Genomic DNA, 15,102 nt, shown 5'->3' with positions numbered 1-15,102 from the left:
TTTTCCCCCCTTACTGCTAATGATCTTTTTCATGTGGATGTTACATTTGTTATAACTGATATTGAAACATAACTACTAACCATGGTCAGCTGTTCACATTATGGTTTATATTTTATCCCCTACACTTTTATATAAATTTTTTGGTGAAATTTAACATGGCCTGTATCCATCAATGCACGATCAGGCAGAACACTTCTATTGTCCCCGCCCACTGCCCCCTCTTCCATCTGTTCTAGTCCTCTCTCCCCCAACCCTCGGGGTCCACAGTGACAACCAAGCTTCACTGCTTGAAGGACAAGATTCATAGATAATTGCAACAATGCTGAGGGCTTGACACTCTAGTCTGTCCTCCCCCATTAGGAGCCACCCATGTTCTCAAGATACACCCTTCCCTATGTTTGAGAACATCAGGCCTCCGCAGGATGGGGGTACACCTTCCCTCTCATTGTATGGGTCTCCACTCAATGATATAACACACTGTGACAAGATGAGCACTCACAACTAGAAGTCTGCCCCTGTGCCAGACGGCCCCCTTAAGCACCTTAAACAAGTAACCCTTCCTTATTATATTTCCTTAAGAGTTTTCTCAACATTATAGTTTCAACCACATACCCGACAATCCCCCATGTTCTTCTGCTCCCCCCAACCCTACTCCCCAAATCCTTGGGCCATCTGACCCATCCTCCCAACCCTAGCTCCCCTCAAGCCTGCAAAGCCCCACTAAATAGTACCCCTATGCACCGTCTTACCCCCTCACTGAACAACTAGTTACCTCCACTTTATCATAGATTTCACCCACATAGGCATCAGCTCACAACCTTCCTCTACCCCCAACTTCCGGGAAGCCTATCATCCAGTCTCTAGCTCTGTGACACAGCTTGATTTGCTTATTTCATATCAGAGTGGTCATGTAGTATTTGTCTTTCAATGACTGGCTTGCTTCACTCAACATAAGGTCCTCAAGATTCACCCATGCTATCCCATGAGTTAGTACTATATTCCTTCTTACAGTTGAGTATATTCCATTGTACCTATATACCACATTTTGTTTATCCATTCATCTGTTGATGGGCATTTGGGTTGATTCCAGCTTGGCAGTAGTGAATAATGCCGCTATGAACATTGGTGTGCATATATCAGTTTGTGTCCTTGTTTTCAATTCTTCTGAGTACATACCCAGCAATGGAATATGGCAAATCTATAGCTAGTTTTTGAGAAACCGCCAAACTGTCCTCCACAATGGCTGCATCCTTCTACATTCCTACCAGCAGAGGATGAGAGTTCCCATTCCTCCACACACTCTTCAACATTCATAGTCCCTTGTTTTTTTGATAACCACCAGTCTAATGGGTGTAAGATGGTATCTCATTGTAGTTTTGATTTGCATTTCCCTAATGGCTAGTTATGATGAGCATCTTTTCATGTGCTTTTAGCCATTTGTGTTTCTTCTTTGGAGAAGTGTCTATTCAAATCTCTTGCCCATTTTTAAAATGGGTTCTTTACCTTTTTATTTTCAAAATATAGGATTTTTTAATATCCGCTGAATATTAGGCTCCTATCAGATAGATGGTTACCAAATATTTTCTCCAATTGGATAGCCTGTCTTTTCACTTTCTTGACAAACTCCTTCGAGGGGCAAAATGCTTTAATTTTGAGGAGGTCCTATTTTTTCTTCTCTGCTTGTGCTTTGGGTGTGAAGTCCATGAAGTCATTTCCTATTACAAGGTCTTGTAGATGCTTCCCTAGACTGTCTTCCAAGGTCTTGATGGTCCTGGCTCTTACATTTAGATCTTTGATCCATATTGATTTTTGTATAAGGTGTGAGATGGTGTTCCTCTCTCATTCTTTTACATATGGATATCCAGTTCTCCAAGTGCCATTTGTTGAAGGCCATTCTTTCCCAGCTGAGTGGACTTGGTAGCCTTGTCAAATATCAGATGATTGTTGATGTGAGAATCTATATCAGAACTCTTAAATCTGTTCCACTGGTCAGTGTGTCTATCTTTGTGCCAATACCGTGCAGTTTTGACCACTGTGGCTTTTCAGTATGGGTTTTTGTGTGTGTTTTGTTTTTCTTGCTTTTGTTTTTTGTTTTTAATTTTAAACACCCCAAATTTTATTTTATATACCCGTGTGTTTTAAAGTCGGGTAATATGATTTCTTCTATTTCAGTTTTCTTTTTCAATATGTCTTTGGTATTCGGGTCCTCTTTCCCTTCCAAATAAATTTCATAGTTTTTCCAGTTAAGTAAAAAAAAAAATGCTGTGTTGATTTTTATTCAATTGCATTAAATCTGTAGATTAGTTTGGGTAGGTAGACATCTTAATGATATTTAGTCTTCCTATCCTTGAACAGGGAATATACTTCCATTTATTTAAGTCTTTTTAATTTCCTTGAACAGTTGTGTAGTTTTCTGTGTACAAGTCTTTTACAGCTTTAGTTAAATTTATTCCTGGGTATTTGATTTTTTTAGTTACTATCGTAAATGGTATTTTTTTTCTTGATTTCCTCCTCTGATTCCTCATTATTGGTGTGCAGAAATGCTACTGATTTTTGCACACTGATCTTATAATCTGTGACTTTACTGAGTGCATTTATAAGTTCTAGAAACTTTGTTGTAGATTTCTCATGGCTTTCTATGTATAGAATCCTGTTATCTGCAAATAGTGAAATTTTGAGTTCTTCCTTTCAAGTTTGGATGCTTTTTATATCTTTTTCTTGCCTCAGTGCTCAAGCAAGTACTTCCAACACAATGTTAAATAGGAGCAGTGATAGTGGGCATCCTTGTGTTGTTTCCTATCTTAGAGGGAAAGATTTTGGGATTTCACCATTGTATATGATGTTAGCATTGGGTTTTTCATATATACCCTTTATCATGTTCAGAAAGTTTCCTTATATTCCTATCTTTTGTAGTGATTTTTCAGAAAAGGGTGCTATATTTTGTCGAATACTTTTTTCTTTGTTTGTTTTTTCTGCAATCAGGCATTTAATGGGAAGCTCTGGGGGTGTGGCAGGCCCAGCTCCCGCCCCCAGGTGGCCTCTGTCTGCGGGGAGGGGTCCGTTCACACAGAGGGGGGCCTGGGACTGGGCGCCGGGTGTGGTCCTGGCACAGCGTGCTAGCTCATGCTTTTCCTACATCTGTAGATATAATCATGTGATTTTTTCTTCCTATCTGCTTATGTGGTGTATTGTATTGATGGATTTTCTTATGTTGAACCATCCTTGCATGCCTGGAATGAATCCCACTGGGTCATGGTATATAATTCCTTTGATGTGTTGTTGAATACGATTAGCAAGTATTTTTTAAAATTTGTTTACTATTTATTATCTTTTTTAAAGATACATAGATCACATAAAATGCTACATTAAAAAATACAAGAAGTCCCCATATACCGCCACTCCTCACCCCACCCCACCCCTCCTACCATATCAACAACCTTTCTTCAGTGTGGCACTTTTGTTGCCACATACATTTTGTGTGTTGTGACATACATTTTGGAGCACTGCTACACAGCATGGATTATAGTTTACATTGTAGTTTACACTCTCTCCTAGTCCATTCAGTGGGTTATGGCAGGATATAGAATGTCCTGCTTCTGTCCCTGCAATATCATCCAGGACTATTCTACGTCACAAAAATGCTCACATATTACACCTCCTTTTACCTCAGGGGAACTGAACCTGGGAACTCTCATATGGTATGGGTCTCTTTGACTATTTAGCTTGGCATTGATTGAGTCATGGATGTGTATATTTGTGTCTTTCATTATATTTGAGAAGTTTTCTCCATTATTTCTTTGCCTCTTTTCTCTGCTTCTTTCTCTTTCTTCGTCTGGGATTCCCATAATACATATATTGGTATGCTCTCAGTCTCTATTCACTTTTCTTCATTCTTTAATCTTTCTGCTTATTAGACCAGAAGATTTCGTGTTCACTGATTCTTTGTTCTACATCTCCAATCTGCTTTTGTTTTATTAAGATATGAATACTACCCCAAATTACGTACAGATTCAATATAACCCCTATCAAAATTCCAGCAGTTTATTGTGCAGAAATAGACAAAGGACCCCAAATAGCCAAATCAATTTTGAAAAAGAAGAACAAGGTTGGAAGATACACACTTCCCAATTTTAAAACTTAATATAATGCTACAGTAAGCAAGGCAGTATGAGTTGGTTCCATGGTGTAGTGGTTATCACATCTGCTTTACACACAGAAGGTCCTGGGTTCAATTCCCAGTGGAGCCATTCAGCAATATTTTTTTTTTATTGCTTCTTGGCCTTTTGGCTAAAATCAAGTATAAAACAGTATGGTACTGGCATAAGGATAGACATCAGATTAATGGGATAGATTAAAATTCAGAAATAGACTCTCACATCTATGGCCAGTTGATTTTTTTTGAAGAGTTTATTTTTTTATTTATTAAATTTTTTTAATTAGAGAACGTGTAGGTTTACAGAAAAATCATGTAAAAAATACAGTTCCCATATTCTCTCCCCCCACCCATTATTAACACTTTCCATTAGTGTGGAATCTTTGTTACAACTGATGTAAGAATATTATAATTGCATGGAGCAGGTATAGCTCAGTGGCTGAGTGCCTGTTTCACCTGTACGAGATCCTGGATTCAATCCCCAATACCTCCTAAAAAGAAAAAAAAGGACATTATAATTGTACTCATTGATTATAGCCCATAGTTTACACTAGGGTGTGTCCCCACATACCACCCTATTTTTAACCCTTTGCATTAGTGTGATACATTTGATATGATTAATGAAAGAACATGGAGGCACTGGGGATTGAACCCAGGACCTCATACGTGCAAAGCAGGTGCTTACCCACTGAGCTACATCCACTTGCTGTGAAGGAACATTTTTATAATTGTACTATTAACTATGGTCCATCATTTACAGTAGGAATCACTGTGTTGTATAGTCCTATGTGTCATCCTTTAATTCTTATCTTATGCTGCAGAGACAATTACCAGACACTGTATGGCCTCCCCTGGCCCACTGGGTGGACTGTGGGAGAGGGTGGGCTATGGTGTGGACCATTGACCATGAGGTGCAGCGGTGCTCAGAGATGTATTCACCAAATGCAATGAATGTCTCATGATGATGGAGGAGAATGTTGCTATGGGGGGTGTAGTGGAGTGAGGGGGATGGGGGGTATATGGGGACCTCATATTTTTTTAATGTAATATTAAAAAAATGAATAAAGACAAAAAATTCTTATTTTAGTAACATATATACAACCTCAAATTTCCCCTTTAAATCACATTCACATATATAATAATTCAGTGCTGTTAAAAACACTCACAGTGTTGTGCTACCATTACCACCCTCCATTCCCAAACTTTACAATCAACCCCAATAGAAATTCTGTACAATTTAAGCCTTACCTCCCCATTTCCTACCCCAACCCAGCCCCTAGTAGCATATATCCTAGATTCTAACTCTATGAATTTCCTTATTCTAATTATTTCAGATCAATGAAATCATACCCTATTTGTCCTTTTGTGTGGGGCTAATTTCATTCACCATAATGTCTTTAAGATTCATCCATTTTGTCACATGAACCAGACCTTCAACCTTATTTAATTATATTTTTTAGTGAAGTATATCATTCATACATGACCATACATAAACAATAAGTGTATAGTAAAAGTTGTGAACTTACAAAATAAACATGCATAACATCATACAGAGGTCCCATACATCAACCCACCAACGACACCTTTCATTATTGTGAAACATTTGTTACAAACTATGCAAGAGCATTGTCAAAATATTGCTACTAACTCTTGTCTGTATCTTATATTTGGTGTATTTTCCCCCAACCCACCCTATTTTTTTAATATAGTTTTATTACAAAGGTTGTGATAATAACAATAATCATGCACATGTGTAGAATTCCCATACAACACCCCTTCACCAACACACCACACTGTGCTGGAATATTGGTTACAGATTATGAAATAATATCATCAGTCTATTATCACCAACCATTGTCCGTAGCATACATTTGGCAAACTTTTCCCATACCCCCTCCATTATCAATGCAGTACATCTTTGGCATTGTTGCAAGAATTCATCCCTCTTTAATGGTGAATAATATGCCATCGTGCATATACACCACATTTTGTTTATTCATTGCTTGGTGGACACCTGGGTTACTTCCATCTTTTGGCAATTGTGAACAATGCCACTGTAGACATCAATTCGCAAATATCTGTTTGAGTCCCTACTTTCAATTTTTTAGCATATATAACTGGTAGAGGGATTGCCAGGTCATATGATGGTTCTATTCTTAGTTTTCTCAGGAATGGCCAAACTCTTTTCCACAGTGGCTGCACCATTTTACATTTTCACCAGCAATGAATGAGTATTTCCATTTCTCCACATCCTCTCCAAAACTTGTCATTTCTGTTTGTTTGGGTTTTTTTTTAATATTAGCCATTCTAGTGACTGTGAAATGGTATCTCATTGTGGTTTTCATTTGCATTTCCCTAAAAGCTAATGATATTGCACATCTTTTCATAAGCCCTTTGAGCCATTTGTATGTTCTCTTTGGAGAAATGTCTATTTAAGTCTTTTGTTCATCTTTTAAATTGGGTGGCTTATCTTTTTATTGTTGAGGTATAGAACTTCTTTATATGTTCTGAATATTAAACCCTTATTGGATATGTGATTTCCCAGTATTTTCTCCCTTTTTTCACTTTTGTGATAAAGTCCTTTGATGCAAGTTTTTTTTCCAAATACATACATATGTATTTCATTTTAAAGTTTGACCACAAACCAACAAACTCAAAACCAATCCTGAGGTAACATGACACACAAAAAAATGACATATTTATGAGGAGAGAATAGCAAAATATTACAGAATTACTACTACTAGAATTTTAAAGTAAATGAATGCATCCTGCAATTGTGTAATAGCAATGATTTGTCACTAAGGCCTTAACAGTTCAATAATACATTTAAAACTTCCAGGAAGATAGCAGATTAGAAAGACACGGGACTCTCTCCTTTCCCAGAAATACAGCTAGAGGACAGGCAGAAACAGCCTGGAAAAAGATGTTCTAGGGTTTAGCACACCAGCGGAAGGCTGGATACCACCCAGAAGAGAGAGGGGCACAGGAAAAGAATCTCAATGGAAGACTGTAAGTGAAGGCTGTAGCTGCAGCTGCAGCTGCTGGAGCCCTTGCACCATGCTAAGAGCAGACAATTTGAGTTCTCTGGCCTTGGGCCAGCTACTACAGACAAATGGGCACGCAGGGATCCACCTTCCCAGAAAAGGAGAGAGAGAGAGGCGATGGTGTTGGACTCAGATGTGACCTCTCTACACGTCTCTTCTGTCTCTTTTACTGAAGCTGTGGTTGGTGCTGGGTTTGGTGTATACTCAGGAGACTTGAATCTCTGGACTGCCCATGTGCCAGCTGGGCCCTAAGCCTCAGCAGAGCTGCAATACCTACTCTCTGGTTCGTTGGACTTACCCAGGTCAGCTGATGGGGAGGTGAGGATGGTCAACCACCACACCAGGGAACCGAGAGAGTCTACAACTGCAAGCAGGGGAATCAAATCCATCAGCCATGTGGGATCTAAGTCCCCTCTTGATTTAGAAATGGAGTGGACATCACCATCCCAGGGTCCTCAGGATGGAGGAATAAAATATGGATTAGAGTGGACTCACTGGTATTCTATCATATAATTATTATGAGTCTAGCAATGGAAGAAACTGTATCATTGATGTGGAGACAGTGGACACAGGAGGGCAGGGAGAGGGAAGAAGAGATGTGATATGGGGCATTTTTGGGACTTGGAGTTGTCCTGAATGATTTGGCAGGAACAGATGCTGGACATTATATATCCTGCCATAACCCACTGAATGGACTGGGGGAGAGTGTCAACTACAACGTAAACTATTATCCATGCGGTGCAGCAGTGCTCCAAAATGTATTCACCAAGTGCAATGAATGTGCCACGATGATGAAAGAGGTTGTTGATGTGGGAGGGGTGGGGGGGGTATATATGGGAACCTCTTATATTTTTTAATGAAACATTTTTTGTGATCTATGTATCTTTTTTAAAAATGGGCAATTAAAGAGAGACGCAGCCTCAGGCTGATTCAGCCTGTGATCCACGTGTTTGATCTGCTGTGCCCCACCAGCCCTTCCAGGCTGGAGGGGGTCGTGCCCTTGCTTGCCTTGTTTGCTGGCAAAAGGACTACAGAAATCTGACCCTTTCCATTTCCCTCTCTACTGACCAGGACTGGCTGCTGAGGATGCTGCGAGGAGGGGAATTATTTCCTACCCCGGAAAAGGGAAAAGGATGCTGGCAAAGGTTGCAGAACAGCCTCAGAGAAATTTGTGAGTTTCAGACCGGATCCTCCATCCAGGTGGATCCCAGCCCTGTTCCAAGGAACGTGCTCGGCCCCTGCTTTGAACGGAGAGGCCTGCCCAAGATCGCCACCTGCTGACCGACCGAGGAAGTGCGTGTGAGGAAATAAGGAAGAGAGGCTTTTTCCAACCTCCACGCGAGGCCCCTGGAAGCCAGTCTGCAACCCATTACTGGGTCCAGGGCCAGATTTGAGCACCTAACAGGGACAACTCTGAAGACGTAGAACAGGTTGCCCCAGGAATCAAAGAATGGCAGTGACACGGCCTCCCACCACTAACTCCCATGAAAGAAATGAATTTACACGTCCAAGAAGCACAGAGTACCCCAGTCAAAATAAATCCAGAAAGACCTACTCCAAGACGCTTACTACTCCGAATGCCAAACGTCAAAGATAAAGAGAAAATTCTGAGAGCCAAGGAAAAAGAAACCTTATCATAGAAGGGACACCCAGTTAGACTTAGCACACATTTCTCTCCAGAAACCACGGAAGTGAGAAGACCGTGGTATGATACAATTAGGATATCGAAAGAGAAAACTGCCAGCTGAGAAGTCTTTATACAGGAAAATTGTCCTTCACATATGAAGGTGCGCTTAAAATATTCACAAATAAACAGAAACTAAGAGCGTTCGTGAAAAAGAATCCACCTTTGCAGGAAATATTGAAGATTTCTAGCCCTAACGAAAAAGAGAAGAGAGAGAGGTCTGGAGGAGAGTGTAGACGGCAAGAATAGTAGAAAGGATAACGAAAAGAGTAAAAAGACAGACAAAATTAACATACGACATATGAAAACCAAAGGAAAAAATGGTGGAAGTAAATAATGCATTTACAGTAATGTCATTGAATGTGAATGGATTAAACTCAAAAGATACAGGCTGGTGGAATGGATACAAGAAGTACAGGACCTATAGTCAGAAAACTACAAAGCAACGCTAAAAGAAATCAATGAAGACCTAAACAAATAGAAAGATATTCTATATTCATGGATTGAAAGACTAAATTTGGTGAAGATGTCAATCCTACCCAAACTGATTTATAGATTCAATGCAATACCAATCAAAATCCCAACAGCTTACATTACAGAATTAGAAAACGCAATTACCAAATTCATTTGGAAGGGAAAGTGCACCCAAATAGCCAAAAGCATTCTAAAAAAGAAGAGCGGTGTGTGAGGAATTTCACTGCCTGGCCTTGAAACATATCACAAAATTACAGTGTTCAAAACAGCTTGGTCCTGGCATAAAGATAGAGACATTGACAGTGGAATAGAATTGAGAGTCTGGAAATAAACCCTCACCTCTATAGCCAACTGGTCTTTGACAAACCTGCCAAGTCTCTGTTAACAGGACAAAACATTCTCTTCAACAAATGGTGCTGGGAGAGCTGGATATTTATAACCAAAAGAATGAAAGAGACCCCTGTCTCACTCCTTATGCAAGAATCAAATGAAAATGGATCAAAAACCTAGATCTAAAAGCCAGGACCATAAAACTACTAGAAGAAAATGTAGGGAAACATCTTCAAGATCTTGTGGCATGTGGTAGTTTCTTGAACCTTACACCCAAAACATGAGCAACGAAAGGAAAAAATAAAGGGGGCCTCCTCGCAATTAAAAACGTTTGAACCTCAAAGCATTTGTCAGAAGGGACCAGCCAACTCAATGGGAGAGACTATTTAGAAATCACATATCTAATCAGGATTTAATATCCATGATATATAAAGAGATGCTACAACTCAACAATAAAAAGACAAACTCCCAGATTAAAATATGGGCAAAAGACTTGAATAGATATTTGTCCAAAGAAGAAATGGAAATAGTGAAAAAAAAAACATGAAAAAATGTTCAACATCACTAGCAATTAGTGATATGCAGATCAAAGCTACGATGAGATGTCATTTCACACCCATTAGAATGACCACTCTTTTTTTAAAAAACAAATCATTTTTTTAATAAATCAATTTTATTGATACATATTAATAAAGCATAGAATTCATCCAAAGTGTACAATCAATGGTATCTGGTATAATCACATAGTTGCTCATTCATCACTTTAATCATTATTAAAGCATTTTCACTATTTCAATAATAATAATGATAATAAACAGAAAACAAACAACCAAACCAGAAAATTTTTCACCTCTCATCTCTCTATGTTTTCTCTAGAATGGCCACTATTAAAAAGATAGAAAACCACAGTACTGGAGAGGATGTGGAGAGACAGGAGCACTTACTCACTGTTGGTGGGAATGCAGAATGCTGCAGCCACGGTGGAGGACTGTGCCAGTTCCTAAAGAAGTTGAATATAGAGTTGCCACATGACCCTGCGAGACCACTCCTGGTTATACACCCAGAAGAACTGAGAGCAGTGACACAAACAGATATGTGCACACCCATGTTTACAGAGGCATTATTCATGATTGCCAAAAGTTGGAAACATCTCAGGTTTCCAGCAACAAATGAATGGATAAACAAACGGTGGTGTATTCACACAATGGAATATTATGCAGCTGTAAGAAGAAATGAGTCACGAAGCAGATGACAACATGGATGAACCTGGAGGACATTATGTTGAGTGAAGCAAGCCAGACACAAAAGGACAAATGCTGTATGATTGCGCAGTTATTAATTAAATATATTGTGTACACTCATGGCGTTAATAACTAGAATTTGTGTCACCAGAAAACTAGAAAGAGGCTAGAGAATGGAAAGCTGAGGGTTAACTTGTTAAGAATTGGTAAAAACATTGCGTGTTTATCTTTGGAAATAAATAGAAAAGGTAAAAGCACAACATAATGTTTATAACTAGTTATGCTATTAGATGGGTATGACAGTGGTTGAAAGAGAAAGTCTAAGGAAAACTGAAAAATGTGACGTGGAACTGTATAGCATAGTAAAACCTCAGTTAAATAAGAATATGGGTCATATTGCATATTTAAGACTTCTTCTTTGAAACTGAACAGATATTATGTATGTTAATGCTACAAGATGTTGCTATCAGGGGGGGAAAGCATACTACGTGAAGGAAACCAGACACAAGGTATAACATATTGTATGATTCCATTTATATAAAATGTAGATGTAAATCAATTTATAAAGATGGAATTAGATTAATGGTTATGTAGGGCTGGGGAAGGATAGAGGGATTGAGAGGTGACTGCTAAGGGGTGTGGGGTTTTTCTTTTTGGAGTAATGAAATTGTTCTAAAAATTTCTGTGGTGATGAATGTACAACTCTGTGATTAAAAAGCCATTGATTGGACACTTCGGATAGCTTGTATGGTGTGTAAATACATCTCAATAAAACTGCTTAAAAATAAATAAATAAATGTGCAAGTATAGCCAGAAATAGCTGCTATGTACAGCAGGGGACGCATAGAGAGATTGAAAGGTGATGAACATTTTTGTTTTTCATTTGTTTATTGTCCATTATTATTATTGAGATAATGGAAATGCTCTAATAATGATTGAAGTGATGAACGCACAACTATGTGATTATACCAGATACCACTGATTGTGTACTTTGGATCAATTGTATGCTTTATTAATATGTATCAATAAAAGTGATTTGTTAAAAAAAATTGAATTGTTTAAATCATTTTTTAACAAATCCATTTTATTGATGTAAAAAAGATGTTACCATGAGGATTACTGGGTGTTGGAGTCTCTTTGAATTATTTCTTACAACTGCATGTGAGTCTACATCTCTTTCAAAATAAAGAGTTTAATTTTTTTAAAAGTATGGTTGTAATCTGGGGAAAAAAGAAACCAAAATTTCTCCCAAGGCTCCAGTGAGATTTGAACTCATAACCCCTGGCTTACAAGACCAGTGCTCTAACCCCTGAGCTATGGAGCCACACTTTAGTGATGCATACATGTCATTGTCAAATGATACATTTGCATAACTAAAGTTTAATGAAGACTTAAAAATTAAAGGAAAAAATAATGCATTTCGTGTGACCTATATATCTTTTTTAAAAACTAATAAATGAAAAAGAAAAAGGGGAAAATGAATAATGCATTATGAAATGATTTTAAAAACAATGCATTTTACAAACTTTAGAAAGACAATGTCATGAAGTCATCATTAATGTTTCTGATAAGGATGGCAATGGCGAAATTTTAAAATCTCATCACCTCTTCATACCATCCTCACACGTAACCTGTGAAATTTTAGCCTGGAAGTCAGTTCACTTTATTCATTTTTTTTTTAATTTCATAGTACAATGTCCAGTTCAGTAGTTTCCAACTGTTTGAAAACCAAAAGCAAAATTCCTTAGGAAAAAAATGTATCTGTCATTTCTTTTCCCAAGAAAAATAAATGTGGGAGTAAGCAGTTGACAAGAGTTCTGTTCAAAACCACCAAAGCAATCAGAATAAAGGAAACTGTGGACATAGTTTCACCTTTAAAAAATTTTGAACATGACTACGAATTTGTCGTTTTTGCTCTACTCATTTTTTATCTGAAAAAATGTATCCAAATTATTAAGGAGATAATATGTGGAAGTGTTCCTGGATTCTATCTAGGTTCTTGGCTATGCTGCAGAAATGAACTTCAAAAGCATGCCAGATGACATTGGTGTGGAGAAAGTGGCCATGATGGCTGCTGGGGGTAGGGAGTGGGAGGAAGAGATGTGATATGGGGGCATTTTCGGGGGTTGGAGTTGTCCTGGGTGGTGCTGCAGGGACAGTTACCGGACACTGTATGTCCTCCCATGGCCCTCTGGGTGGACTGTGGGAGAGTGAGGACTATGGTGTGGACCATTGACCATGAGGTGCAGCAGTGCTCAGAGATGTATTCACCAAGTGCAATGAATGTCTCATGATGATGGAGGAGGTTGTTGTTATGGGGGGAGCTGTGGGGTGAGGGGGTGGAGGGTATATGGGGACCTCATAATGTAACATTTAAAAATTTTTAATGTTACATTAAAAAAATAAATAACGACAAAAAAAAAAAAAGCATGCCAGATGAGTTAGGCCAGTAATTTATTCAGGTAGAGAGGGAAGAGAAATGGGAGAAAATAACAGAGCAGGAGTGCCAGGTAGAGAGGAAGGAGGTGAAAAGGGATAAAGAGGACTGATTGACAAGCCACAATTCCCCCATTGTAGATTATAAATTCCCAGGTTTACTTGAGTGGCCACGTGGCAGAGGAAAAATGGTGAGAGCGGCACACAGAGGGCAGGATGGGTCCAGAGGCAAAAGAGCAGGGTGAGAGCCAGCGCTCTGGTTTGTGCCTGGCTTTTAAACTGTTAATTATTCCACCCATTTGCTAATGGCAGGGGAGGGGCTCCAGCTGTTGGCTGTTTTGATTGGTCACCCCACCCATCAATCCCTTAGTGAGGACCCAATGATAAAGTCCCTAGGGAACACCTGGGGCTTTTCCTAGCTCCCAGAAGAAGTCTTTGTTCTGGATGGCAGAATCCTGGGGCTGGGGGTCCTCCCACAGCCATCTTGGGGGCTACCGATGTCCACGTGGACTCTCTGCCAGGTTCCAGATCCGTCTATTGATTCCCTATCTTATTAGCCTGTCTTCAGAAGGATTGAAAAAAAACATTCTTTCAATAAAGGAAACACACATGTACACTGGCAAATGCCACCGAGGATGGGTAGACGACATACTGACCATCAAATTGCAGAAACCAGTTGGCGGTCTGACAGTGAGTGTTATGTCTCCCAACATCAAAAACGAAGGGTTGATTCCATGGGCTGTCATGGCTTGAGGGCAGGACAAGTCATCCTCTGATTGAAGACTTCAGGTATTCGAATTCCCTGCCATCAGGCATCTATCGGAGTCTGCAACTGTTACAGGAATATCCAACTAACGAAAGAAACAGGACTGGGCAACAGTTTCTACTGGTGTTTCTACGGCACAGCTCACACTTTGCAATAACAATTTTGTGCATATATTGAAATTCAGAAGGCCGAGCGTTTTACTTGAAATCTTGTAATGATGGCATTTTCCTGAAAGAAAAAAAAAAGTTGTCTAGGAACATAAATTGCTTTTGCATCAGTTCCACAAACAAGGTAGGACATAGGACATCCAAAGAGATGTATTCACCAAATGCAATGAATGTCTCATGATGATGGAGGAGGTTGTTGTTATGGGGAGAGGAGTCGGGTGAGGGGGGTGGGGGGTATATGGGGACCTCATATTTTTTGAATGTAGTATTAAAAAATAAATAAAGACAAAAAAAAAAAAACTTTGCTGAGAGCGCCCTGCTGGGAAGCAAGCTTGTGCCGACAGAGGACTTGAATCTAGACTATATCAGAAGACCTCTCAAAACTCAATTTTAAAAAATAAAAACAAAGACTCCAAATAGAAAATAGGCAAAAAGACGTGAACACGGGAAGCAGACCTGGCTCAATGGATAGAGCGTCAGTGTGGTGAGTTGGCCCACGCGCAGTGCTGATGCACGCAAGGAGTGCCGTGCCACGCAGGGGTGTCCCCCGCACAGGGGAGCCCCGTGCCCAAGTAGTGCGCCCCACAAGGAGAGCCGCCCCATGTGAAAACAGCGCAGCCTGCCCAGGAGTGGCGCCGCACATACGGAGAGCTGATGCAGCAAGATGATGCAACAAAAAGAGACACAGATTCCCAGTGCCACTGACAAGAATGCAAGCAGACAGAGAAAACACAGCGAATGGACACAGAGAGCAGACAACATGGGGTAGAGGAGAGAAATACATAAAAATAAATAAATAAATCTTTT

General features: G+C 39.5%; 2 non-coding genes across 2 annotated transcripts; one reads left to right on the top strand and one right to left on the bottom strand.

Annotated features, from left to right (window-relative positions):
• Positions 1-4,174: 4,174 nt before the first annotated feature.
• On the top strand, positions 4,175-4,247 carry TRNAV-UAC (transfer RNA valine (anticodon UAC)). The gene has a single exon. It is a non-coding gene; the product is annotated as a tRNA-Val (tRNA).
• Positions 4,248-12,177: 7,930 nt separating this feature from the next.
• On the bottom strand, positions 12,178-12,250 carry TRNAT-UGU (transfer RNA threonine (anticodon UGU)). The gene has a single exon. It is a non-coding gene; the product is annotated as a tRNA-Thr (tRNA).
• Positions 12,251-15,102: the final 2,852 nt, after the last annotated feature.

This window comes from Dasypus novemcinctus, chromosome 30 (assembly GCF_030445035.2).
Source record: "Dasypus novemcinctus isolate mDasNov1 chromosome 30, mDasNov1.1.hap2, whole genome shotgun sequence".
Taxonomy (NCBI): Eukaryota; Metazoa; Chordata; class Mammalia; order Cingulata; family Dasypodidae; genus Dasypus; species Dasypus novemcinctus.
Note: the sequence above shows the minus strand (reverse complement) of the source record. Positions and strands in the feature narration are given on the sequence as shown.